Here is a 13,395-nt window from a genome sequence, read left to right on the forward strand (position 1 = left end):
TTTGAGAGATGTTAGTTTAAATCGTTGGCCCATTTTTTAATTGTTTTTGGTTTTCATGCTGTAAAGATTCTTTCCCATTTGCTTTTCAGATTTGTCACCTTCCTCTACAATTCATGAGGGAGACTGAGTTTACAGCTGTGTCCTGATTTTGGACTTGGCCATTATTATAAGCTCAGCCCTTATCTGCATGGTTGTCTAGGGGCACTCACTCCCTTTTCTGTGTTTTGGTGAAAAACTGGAGTTTGATAAATAATTCCCCCATTAATGAAGCAATGCATGGTCTGGTACATGGAAGGCACTCAATTAATTTTAGCTGAATCTGAATATGAATTACCTCTTTTGGATATTGTTTGAGTGTACTGTATTTCCAAGAGGAAAAACAAAAAGAGAAGAAATGCAATTATCTGACACAAGATATGTTAGTAGTGCTTTTTATTCTGTAATTTAATAATAAAGTGAAAGGGCAAGATAAGTGAATTTAATAAAACACGGTACAACATTGAGTGTTTGTATATATTAATGGTGTACTTAATGCCTAAAATATTGTATATGTGGCAAATAGGGATGATTAATGGTGTTTCTTGTGGGAACCTGCTTTGTTTCTCTTGGCCACAGCACGTTTGCAAAGGCAGCTGCAAACTCCCCCCATTGTGGAAGAAGAGAACACATCGTTTGTTTTGCCTGAACAAATGGGGTCAATATGTTCATTTACTCTTGGCCTTTTTTTTTTTCCTTTTTAAAGAATGTTGGAGAAAGAAAACTTTTCACCCAAACAATAAATGCTTTCTGAAGACTATCTCGGAAGATCATATTTTGAAATATCCGTGGCTGAGAAGCGAGTGTGGATGGTTCTGTTTTTTCAACATCTGACACGAGTTCCCATAATGAGCCTTCTTGGGGAAGGTGGTAAGGCCAAATGTGAGAGCACAAGCAAGCAGGAGATCCCTCTTCCCTGGTGGTCACCCAGATGGACAAAAATAAGGGCTAGGGGACTGCTTATATTATATCAAAATATTCCTTTGTCCCTCAAGGGTGGTTGATGTAATGCACCTTTTAAACCATAATGTAGGGCACAGGGGTGCATACAGGCAGCAGGGAGTTGTCTTCAGAGGAAAGAACCCACCTGTGGACACCTGTTTGCTTCCAGGCTCCCAACCTGCCTGCTGCCACCTGGGCACTGTGCACCCAGAGTCATTTGGGCACCATCCCATTGCTTGGCACCCACACATCACTGGATTCTGCACCTTCATGAGCAGCTGGACACCAGTGGCCATCATTGTGGGATGGTCAGTACCACTTCAGGTGCCCATGGGCATCATCTCAGGATTTCGATGTACTGAGCTCAGCATGATGTCAGGTTTCAAATTGCCAAACCCATTTCATGGCAGACACGTTTACCAAGCCTGGAGAACGAAACTTCGTCTCTAAATTGGTCTGTCTAGCCTCAGCACCAGCCCACCCCACACAAAAACACACATGTTGGAATGCACACATTGTCCCCGGAAACGGGCGTGGCAGGGTTGCAAAGAAACGAGAGGGGGAAATCTTAGCTACACTTTGAAAGAAATCGAATTTTGAGAGAATTAATTAAGCCAGCTTTCAGCCCATTTTTAGCAAATGACAAGTAGCACACTCTGCATCGGTTGGCTGCTTTTCCTGTTCGGAGCATTAAATATCTGTTTCAATTGATAGCTGAGGTCGGTGGCCTCAAAGTTGAAATTTTACATGAATTTTTGTCCCCTTTCTTCATGTAGTGCTAGGTATGGGGTTCAAATTGTCTAGGTGTTCATGGCCTGGAAATGGGTGGTCACAGAAACTCACTTCTCGGCTTCAGCACTGCGAGTGGCCTCCTCCCGTTCATCTGCCACTCAGTGGCTACTGAGTAGAAGTGAGCTCGATGCTGGGGACCTGCTAGCACAGAGCACCCAGGGATGAGCCACGCTACTCTACTCCACAGGGCAGCTGTCAACCACATGTGGCCATCGAGCACTTGAAGTGAGCCTGGTGCAATGGAGGAAGGGAAGTTTTACTTCATCTCATTGTTATAAATGTCGTGACGAGTGGCTGAAGAGTGCTGTACTGGACAGTCTGTGCCTAGACTTGGGGTGAGATGAGGGAGGAGGCAACAATTATTTGAGATCCACATGTGGTAGGCAGAACAGAGCCCATCCCTGCCCTCACAGCCCCAAACCAAAACCACGCAGTCTGTGAACAGGAGAGGCTATAGAGCAAGGGTCTTTAAAGGTACAGGTGGAATGAAGGCTGCTAATTAATGAAGGTTGATGGTTAAAATGACAAGATGAGCCTGGATTGTCCAAATGGACCCAAGATAATCACCGGGTTCTTATGAAGAGAAGAGATGGGCACAGAGGCCCCAAAGAGCCATGGCCAGGAAGAAAGGCTCAGAGGCATGCTGTGCTGCTGGCTCTAGGGCCGAGAGCCAAGGGAGGTGGCAGGCTCTAGCAGATGGGAAAGACCAGGGGCAGATTCTCCCCCAGAACTCAGGAACAGTGCAGCCCGGCCATAACTGGATCTAGTCTGTGGAAACCCAAGTCAGACTTCCAACCTCCAGAGATAAGATGATGAATCCGTGGAGCAGGGCGGACCCCCCCTTGGGGTGTGAAGTAGGGACCACTACCTTCAGGAACTGTGGAAAGTACAGCCTGGGATCAAGGTCAGCATGCTCTTGCATCTGAGAGCACATCTGGACTCAGTACGGCTGATGTGTGGGCAGTTGAAATGGTGGCACAGCAGACAAAGGAAAAAACAAAAGAGCCCTGTGAAAGGACTGCTAGGAGTGGCCAATAGTAGTGACCCAAGCCTTGGGCAGCTGTGGCTTGGCAAGGGCCGGGCACAGCCATCACAGAAGGTATCAGGTAGGCCTTCAAGCAGGTGGCTGGCAGCTTAGTTGTTTGATGGAGAGGGTGATAACTTTGTTCAAATGGTCCATCCAAAAGTTGAGAACTCTTTAATTATGCTGGAACTTTCCAGAGTTCCCATGTCCAGGTGCATGCCACAGTTTGGACACCATGATGAAATGGTGTATAAATTATGCCTCTCAAATCATTTCCCCACAGGTAACACCCTAACCAGAAAAGGTGCAGCCTGTATGCATGAGCAGATGTATCCTCTGACAATCAGGTGGGTGCTGCAAAGGACTGAACTTGAGCCCCAGTGTGCACACTGACTACCTAAGGGGAAGAAGTCTTTGAGGTGATGGGGCTTCTAAGGATGAAGCCCTCAGCCAACTGGATGTGTGCCCGTAGAGAAGAGACCAGGCAGCTCCTCCTCTCTACCCCATGAGGGCCCAGAGAGAAGGTGGCCGGCCAGGAGCCAGGCAGAGCCCCACTGGAACCTAGGCCCACCAGCATCATGGTCTTGAATAAATGTCTGCTGCTGAGGGTGCCCGGCACTGGCATTCTGTCATGGCAGCCCCAATGGACCAAGGCAGAGCTCACGAAATCCTTAGAAGTCCCCCTGCACCTGGAGAGTTATTGAAGAGGAAGGGCTGTCGATGTGCCGTGACTCAAGATCTGTGTTGATGGGATCCTCCGTGTCCCCAGGCGCAGCACCCTTTGCATCCACAATGTGTTGATGCAGATCCAATGATAACAGGGCTCTCAAACGGCAAGGAGAAATCATTGTACACAAAATAGGTTAAGGCAGGGCCAATTTTATATCAGAGCTTTCTGTCCCAGACACACATGGTGAAGGGTGATTTTTCTTTCTCTAAAAATAAACCTGCAGGGCTGGGGATATAGCTCAGATGGTAGGGTGCTTGCCTCACATTGCACAACGCCCTGGGTTCAATCCCTGGCACCACACACAAAAATAAATAAATACAAAATCAACCTGCATTTTAATTGGAAGCAAAGTTTGGTCTAAATCGTTTTCCTCTCTTCATTTGTCCTGACTGGGGGTGCTCCTTTCTGCTGCAGAACACTTTCTATACCACTGCATTCTGTTCAGTATTCTTTCTCTTTTTTTCAAGTGAGCAGATCCTGATTTAACATTTTCCATTTTTGCAGCACTTGGAAAAAGCAGAACATTTGGTACGGTGATTGCTTTGGGGACAAAATGTCTCTGGTAGGTAATTAGACGAATGCCCTTAAAAAAAGAGAAGATTTTCTCCAAGATTTGTTTTCATGAGCTCAAATATGTGAGAACCCACGAGCCTGAAAGCAGCACTAGTGTTGGATCCATCCTGGGAGCAGGAACCCAGCGCAGCCCGGCAGAGAAGGGCCCTTGCCAGCTTAGAACCCCTCTCCTGTCCCTCTTTGCTGTATGACCTTGGGCCATTCACCTAACCTCTCTGAGCCTGTTTCTACATGTGGAAAATTAAGTCCATTCATTGAGATACTGAGGGGATCAAGTGAATCAAAACAAGGAAGGTGTTTCTACAGTGTGTGGATGGAGCACCACTTTCTGGTGTTAGTAATTACCTCTCGTCCATCCATGGGGTGAGAAGCTGATTACATCCATGGGATTATTTTTAGCGAAGGGACATGCTGACTGTTCTAGGCCGACTTGTGCCCCATCAAACCCCCACATGAACACCCTGATTCCCAGGGCCTCCCACGGTACAGACCGTCTTTGGAAATAGGGTCATTGCAGGTGAAATTAGCTCAGATGAGGTCTCTCTGGAGTAAGGTGGCCCCAATCCAACAGGGCCAAAGTTCATAAAAGGGGGGGGGGGGACCATGAAGATGAAGGCAGAGGTCAGGGCCTGCATCCATATGCCCGGGAGCCCCCGTGGCTCAGCAGCCAGAGTCCTGAGAGAGGCCCGGAGCAGGGGCTCCCTCCCACCCCAGAGGAGCCAGCCTGTGACCTCCCTCCACCTGGACCTGGTGTTGCACCGCTCCGGCAGGCAGCACAGGTCCCAGGGGGTCAGCAGTGGTGGGGTCCGGGTCCAGGACAGGGGACTCTGTGCTCTGCCTGCCCCTTCTTTCCCACAGCAGGAGACAGGTGCTTGGAGCCTGCCTGGGTTCTGGTGTGGCCAAGCTTGGCCACAGGGGCAGAGGCTGGCGGCCTCCTCCCCGCGGCAGCCGGAGCTGTGCAGTGTCGACTTCTGGGAGGACTCTGAGTCCGGCTCCTTCTCCAGCCACCGTCACCCTCGCCGCAAACACTCGTCCCACAGAGGCCTGGCATCTCTCCTCGGAGCCTGGCCCAGCCCACACACCTCCCCTCACACCTCTGCCCTGGGCAACCCAAGCCCGACCCTCTTTCTGCTGTTCTCTGCCTGCCCAGGGCCCAGGCCGTGAAGCCCTGGCCCCTCTGCTCAAGGCTCCTCCAGAGCTCTGTCTTCCCACTGGTCCTCCCTCAGCTCCCACTGGAGACGCTGTGTTCCTTGTCACCCCAGGTGTGGTCTGTGTGAGGCTCCCCACATTGTGAGCTGAGCAAACCACTGAGTGTGGGCAGGTGGACCTCAGGGGCTGCACCGAGACTAGGAGACACCATGGGAACCAAGGGCCAGTTGGGCTGCTGTGCACCTAGAGAGATCCAGCTATCATATTGCAGAAGTCAGGGGACAGGAGACGTAGAGCTCCCCGGGGCTGACCATTGTGGGTGCTAGGACCCTGAGTAGACATTCTCAGCCCTGGGGATCCAGGGTCAGCAAGGGGGGCAGGGCTGGGGCACTGGGTGCCTATTTCTGTCCTTTCCCTCACAAACTGCAACCACAGCCCCTCAGCTTTGGTAGGATGGATTTTGCCTTTTATGAATAAAAATGACCCAATCAAAATCTTTGAAAACTACTGATTTAAAAGACAAATTTTAAATTTAAGCAATGTGTTTTCATACAGAAAACACACAGACACACACACACACACACACACACACACACGTGGAATTCAGTTTCCTACATCTGAAACTTCAAATGATCATAAATTCAAAATGTCACTCAGCCTTGTAAGGACCATTCTCAACACTGAGGAGCCTGCGTCTCCCTGGCTGTCTGCACCTTGTAGAGTGATCCACACCTGCTGCCTGGTCAGACAGCAGAGATTCCTTATGGTGGCCGACTCTAACATCAACACCTGCCACAGCTCTGCTTTGGGGACGTTCACCTCCTGCTGATCCTTATGTAAGAAGAAAAGAGCCACTGGGATGAGTCTGTGGACTCTGAGCTCCTTCTTCCCTTCCAAGACCAACATTCACTCACATGAGCAGAGCGTGCTTCAGGCAGGAGAGGAGTGGAGAGATCTCAGAGGCCCAGCACGCCCTAACGTCCCACCGTGTCCCTCCCTGTCTTCAGCACTTACTATCACACTCTCCACATAAAAGCAAAGGAGCAAACAAAATCCCCTTTTCTTGGCCCATTTCCCCTGAAGTTTGATTCTGGGTTTTCTTCTGCAGCAAAACTCACAGGAGGTGTGGTCTCTTCTCTCAGAGAGACGGCGTCCAGAGACGGCCAGGTCCTAGGTCCACCAGGCAGTTCTGCATCATCCTTCATGTGGCCAGTGGGAAGCATGGACAGGAAATCACACACTCCATTCACCTCCCTCAGTGACCTCCAGCTCAACCTTCCTGAGGGGACTTCCTCCCCAAGCAGGGACTCTCCATGTGGACCAGGACTCTGCCAGAGCCCTATCTTTTCCATCTTCACTCAGCCCCAGTGCTGTGACTTCCATTCTGTTCAGATGCCCACATTCCCAGAGGTGAAGTTCAGTCCCAGCCTCATCTCCTGTGTTTCCACCCAGTGAACCTCTTGGATGATGAGTGAACACCTCAAGTGAATACTCTCCGCTGCATCATCAAACCAGCTTCTCCTGCAAGCTTCCCCCACAGCCAAGAGCAATTCCTACGTGACAACATCTCAGGCGAAAAATGGCTCCCAAAGCTCGCACTTCACCACCCGACAGCCAACCTAGCAGGAAACTGGGGCTTTACCCCCTCCAGGACCTGACCTCTCACTGCTCACTGCTCATGCCGCCATCCTGTCTGAAGTCGTGGGGCCTCTCCTGGGGTGCTGTCAAACCTCCAGGGGCCTTCCTGTCTGCACCCTCACCCCTTTACTCCGTTCAACCAAGGCTTGGCCAATGCAAGATGGCTCAGGCTTCTACTTAGAGCTCACCAACAGCTAGCTCCCATGTCCTTGAAGCAAAAGCCACGCTCCCCTGATGCTCAGCCCAGCCCACCATCACGTCTGGGGCCTTCCCCTGCTGCTTTACCTCACTCAGTGGCTCAGCCCCATTCTGTGGACTCTTCCCCCTCAGAGCCTCTGCGCCACCTTGCCTCTGCTCTAGCATCTTGTCCAAAGTAGGTGTAGCTGAAGCCCTAATCTCCTCCAAAGGCTCCAGAAACCAGCTTCTGCTCGGCAGAGACAGCCCTGACCATTCCAGGGAAACAGTGACATGCACCCCACACTTCCAGTTCCATCACCTTATTCTGATGATTTTCACATATGGCATGTGTCACCTGTCCATGTCCTGTTGTGTTGACTTTTAAATTATACCTGTGATGAAGTTATCCCTGCTCTGATGGAGGTGCATGTGCCTCAGCAGCTCTGATGTTCACTCAGGCATCCAGAGGCATGGGAAAAGCAATTGATTAGTGTTTTACAAACATTGACTAGTTATGAGTTATATGTTTATGGGGGATGAATTGATGTCATGACTTTTATATCTATACATAAAAATAATATATGTTATATATTATAATATAAAATAATGTACTCTGTTACTATGCATGATAGCTATACACAGTTTTGGAGGTCATTTTGATATATATAAATGCATATAACATAATTTTCTCCCCTTCAATCCCCAGTATTACCCCCCCTTTCTTCCTCCCCCAAGCCCCTCTGCTCTATCGGTCTTTCTTCTATTAATTTATGTTTCAATTGGTGCATTGCTGTTATACATTAAAGTGGAACTCATTGTGATATATTTGTACTTGCACACAGCATGATTTGGTCAATTTCATTAATACAAGGTGGAACGATTAAATCAAGCTAATAGACCTATGTGTGACCACCAACGTTTGGTGTTTCTTCTGATGAGAAGATTTGAGGTTTGCTCTCAGTGATGTTGTGATGCACAGCCTCGCTTATTAGCTATATGCACCATGCTGGGTGGAAAGTAAAAGGCAGGCAGGCAGCTCACGCCTCCCGTGTGGCTCGGTGCCTCTGGTTTCACTCCACACCCCGTTCCATCCTGCCTCCCTGGGCTCAGCCGCACTCTGCACACAATGACAGCTCACAGGTTTGAGTTCCATGTTTAGCTGGCTTCACTTCCCACGATGTTCACCCGATTCCTCCCATGTTGTCACTAATGACAAATCCTTCTCCTCTTTAAGACTGAAGAATAGTTTTGACAGATCAGTTGGTGGAGTTAACATTTCAAAAGGCTCCACACACCCCCTTTTGTTAACTGACTCTGGCTCCAGAATGTGGTCTCTGTGACCCTCTGAGGGGCTGCCATCACCAGGTAGTGTCCTTCCCCGCTCCTGAGTGTTGGGGACTCAGTTCCTTGCCATTGGTTTCTCTTGCTCTTGCCCAGCGGAGCCACATTGAGCAGCCTTTTCTCCAGGCCTAGACGTTGGAGTGACTGCTCAGGGCATGAACTCATGGTCCCTGACCTCTTAGGACTCATTCTGGGCCCAGCTGGGTGTGTTTGGGGCATGCACTCTGCTCCTCTACAAGGCACTGGAAGGCAGTGCTCCTCCCTGCCCCAGGCCACCCAGGGCACCGACAACCTGGAAGGGAGAGGGCATCGGGCCCCTGTGGCCTTGGGCGGGAGCCTCCTCACCCAGAGCAACGTCATTAGTGACAGGACAGATGTTTTAAGCACTGACCAACTCCTCCCAGCAACCCTCAACAGATAGAGAATCCTGCACCAGAAAGAGCAGTGGACAACAGCCTGCCCGGGTCTCCCAGGGGACACGCCGAGAGGAGAAGAGTGTGCGCCCTTTGATGGCATGTTTGCAAGACTTTATTTTCTCCTCTAAGCATCCAGCCCAGAGCCCTGGCTGTGGCTGTTTCTTGATAAGCATTGCCGAGCAGGAAAAAAAAAAACAAAACAGAAATTGAGTAAGATCTTAAATATAAGCAGAAATAATACCTGATGTGCCACTTAGGAGAATCCTATGTAACTTTAGTTTTGCATTAATTAGCTAAGGGTTGAATATTTACAATGCAGAAAATGTTCAAGATACTTAGTAAAAGATACTGGAAAAATTATACTTTAGTCACCTGTGCACTGGATAATGTACTCTTCTCCAGATCCTAAGACCCAGACTGGGCTGCACTGCTCGATTTGGGGTGCAAAATTATAAAGAAATTTTCTGAAATAATTGGAAGAAGTTATGCAATATAAAGTAATAAGAAACATGCATTTATAGCAACATTTATATGTAAATATTGACATTTATGAATAAATATCAACATATACCTTTCTATATAATATTGATCTATATCAACATTTAATTAAAATGTACTTCTTAATTCCAAGATATCAACACTGTTTGTTAGTTTGCTCATTTGGTGGTGCTGCGGTTGGACCCCTGGCCCAGACTGCTGGGCAAGTACTGTACCGCACGCAAAGCCGCACCCATAGCCCTCCAAGGCATTGAGATTCAGTAATGATGGATCCTGGGCAAATACTTACCTTGTCCTAGATGTTGTCCTAGAATGCTGTGAATGCACCTGGTCAAGTTCAAGGTCAGTGTTCAAAGAGTACTAAAAACCACTAGCATCCTCAGTATGTGGAGAGTAGGGGAGTGAGTAGGATTCCCTTCTCACACTCCGCAGTTGGAAGATGTCTCATGAATATGGAGACTGATGAGTAGCTAGACTACCCATCGGAGAGTCTCCTGTACATCACTTGGGTCATCACCAAAGGTGGAAGGGAAGTAGCTCTCTTGGCACCCTTGGAAGCCCGCATGGGGTCACCTCAGGAGATGCAGGTGGATTTGATTGGCCCTGAATCCCAGACCCCGGCTCCGTCCTCACCTAGACCTTGGGGAGCAACCTGGGGTCTAGAGCTGGGAGGTGCCCCCATGCCAGGGCTCTGTTAGCTCAGCACCGAGTCGAATCAGAACACCCAGCGACTTCGGCCAGAGGGAGGTTCCCTGCCGGCTGGGGGCTTCAGGAAGGTGCCCGGAGCTGGGCTCAGCAGAGCAGCAGACTTTTTCCTCCTCGGGCTTCAAGTCGAACAAAGAGCCAGCCCCGCTGTGCGCCTCCCCTGCCGCACGGCCACTGTCTATCAAGCCAGGCCAAATCCAATTAGCTGGTGGCCTACCTCCCCACCTTATTAACCTGCTCAGCTGTGAGAAACTCAACAGCCCCTGCCAATATCTCATTTCTCCTGCTCTGATAAGATCAGCTGAAGATATTCAATGGGTCTCCTCTGGCTTTGGCTCCCGCGTGGCGTCCCAGCCACGGGCATCTTAGCCACAGTGGCTGGATCTTATTTTACCACATGAAATAGGACGGCAACTCCAGGGCCCATCTAGCGTGCTGGAACAAACGCTGATGGGGCCTGGCGCCGAGTGACAGGGCAGCCTGATTCCCCTTATCGCGGCCGGCCCACAAAGGCCGGGCCAGCCCGGGCGATTAGCATTCCTCCGTGAGCAGCGTCAGGCCTATTTCTGTCACCCAGACGGATTGAACCTTTCACTCAGCCTCGCAAGTGAGTGACACATGGCCCGACTGGGAGGACAACATTGTTATTTGAGTTAAGAAATCAATTTGTATCAAATGTACACTGTAATTTATTTGTTGGCTTTGAAGGGAACCGAGCTGAGATAAATGGGAGCGGGCTCCTTTCTTTCCCCCTATGCCTGGCTGATAAAGTTCTTGTGAAGCCCCAGATAGCTGCAGTCAGAGCCAAAGTGACAAACATGTTTAAAGTTGCACACTGATCTTTAAATCTCAAAAAGAACACCTTGTCGGACATGATAGAACATTTCTTACCTTTTCCCTCTATCTGTCAGAAAGCTGCTGTGACACATTGGCTTAGTATTTTTGCTGACATTTTCTTTATCAAGCACATCTGTTTGTGGTCGAAAGATGCTCATTCCTATTTTCTTCAATCTATAGCAGGCAAAGAAACTGCCAAAAGGGAGGGAGAGGAGGCGCCGCTCTGGCCAGCCCCGCACTTGGAATCCTGGAGGCGGCGGACACCTGTTCTGGTGCTGATTACCTGTGTCCTGATCCATCTACCCTCCTCCTCCTCCTCTTCTTCCTCACCTTCGTCAAGCTCCTCTTTGTTTCCCCTCTGTGTGTTTATGAAGAAGCTTTTAATTTAAATCCGGCTTGTCTTAGAGAAACATCACAGAGGGGTCTATCTCGCCGCTCGCTGCTATTGTCAATTAAGGTGGCCTCTGTGTACACATTGCTATCTTTGAAATTAGATGAGTAACACTGAAGCCCCAGTTCCAGCTGCTAGCGGCTCCTGCCCTTGCTGGGGCTGTGCAATGAGAAATGCCAATCGCCAAGGCCACACTTACATCCTGACACTTTTTTTTTTTCAGCAATAAATCCATTTGTGACATCTTATTGTTTTTAAAAGCGTGGCCCAAGGTGATGTGCCTGCCAACTGACTGCTCGAGACCCTGGCCAGTGTTCCACCTGCCAGTCCTGCACGCCCGATGCACTCTCTGTCTTTGGCCTTCTGTTCTTTTGGCCTCTTGTGTTCGGTTGGGATAAAGCTCCAGGGAAACACCGTTCCCTTTAAGCCAAAGCCAGAGTCTTCCTAAGGCCGCACATCATGCCACTCCCTTGCAGCACCTCCCAGGACTGGAGCATCAGCCCCTCACCTGGGACTTGGTTTTTCCTCTTGAATGTGGCCCCTGGAAGCAGTAGCACAGGTTGCTGGCTATTCGTGAATAATTGAAAGTCAAACCTGGATATTGTCTGAGAGGTGGTATGATTTTAGACACTTTCACTCAATCTCCAAACATTTGCTTACGGACTCTGCCTTTCATTTAGACTCTAGGAACCCATGGGCTGGAAGACAGGCAGTAAGTGCCCAGCCCCTGGTTTGGAGGATTGGACTCTGCCCTGATAGTGAGCATCTCCACGTATTGGAGGAAGCAGCTGGCACATTGCAATGAAGGTCAGGGTATCCAGGGGCCATCCCCACTCTTCTCCTCCACTCCCCCCCCCCTCCCCAACCCTCCCGAAGCTGTCCTCTGCTGCTCTTTCTCACCCCTGAGAAGCCTCCTTCTCCTACTCCCCAATACACTCACCCTTGATGTGACCTTCACAAGTCGGCATGCCCTGGTGTCAAGGTTTCCCATATGTGGGGCTGAAATATAGGCCCCAACCCCTGGGACTCTGCTTTGCATTAAAGAATCAACCTTCAAGACATCACAGAACCTACTCCACAAAACTACACAGGATCTGGAAAGTCAAGTTAAAAGTGCAAACTCACACAGCCCAGGTGCCAGGACAGAGAGCACTGCTTCTCATGCTCTGAGCTGGGGTCCTGCCCCGGGTGTTGATTATTTGCTTTTGGTAACAGCTTTATTCAGATATAATCCACAGCCACTTGCTCACCCTCATAACAGGTATGACAATAGCTTCAATCTACTCACAGAGTTGTCCAATTAATTTTATCACATGGAAAAATGTGGACTCTTGAGCTAGCACACCCACCCATCCTTTCCCCTGGCCCCAGCCCCTGGCAACCACTAACCTGGGTTGTGCCTTACAGCTTGCTTCTGGACGCTGCACGTGATGGGCTCAGGTGAGATGAGGGCTTAGTGATGAGATTCCCTGATGTATGTGCTATTCAGAAGCCCGTCCATCATGCATCATGGCTCAGAACCTTCTTTCTTTTCCTCCCCATTCACAGTACTCACCCATTCCTCAGCTCATGGACATTTGTGGGGCTTCTGTGTTTTGGCTGCTGTGATAATGCAACTTTGTCGCAGTCCAGCTGCAGCAAAATAACTGGGGGGGGGGGGGGGGGTGACGAGCAACTTGTGTACATTGATACAGCAGGAGTGGGAGCAATTTACTGTAGGACAACAGGGGTATATATACATTCCACACAGCTTATATAATTAACATAAACTAGATACAGCAGTCAACCAATAAGGAATCGCCACACTTAATGGCTCGCTGGCGTTACTTCACAAACCACTCCCTCTGGCAAAATGCCAGGCGCCATCCTGACTGTTTACAGACCCTAACACAACTTGAGTTTTTGAACAATGAACACTTGAGTTTCTCTGTAGACATGTTTTTATTTCTCTTGAGCATATACCTAGGAGAGGGTCCTGTGTCAGCTGTCCCTACTCCTCAGGGACTGGGGTCTACCTCTGTCACACACGGTCCTTCTTTACAGAGCACCAGCGAATGGGACCTTCCACTAAGGTTAAATGTAACCAAGCCACGAGCACCAGAAACATGGTGGAAAGGAAGTGTAAGAGTGACCAAGTGGGCAGAGA

This window comes from Marmota flaviventris, chromosome 5 (genome assembly GCF_047511675.1).
Source record: "Marmota flaviventris isolate mMarFla1 chromosome 5, mMarFla1.hap1, whole genome shotgun sequence".
Lineage (NCBI taxonomy): Eukaryota > Metazoa > Chordata > Mammalia > Rodentia > Sciuridae > Marmota > Marmota flaviventris.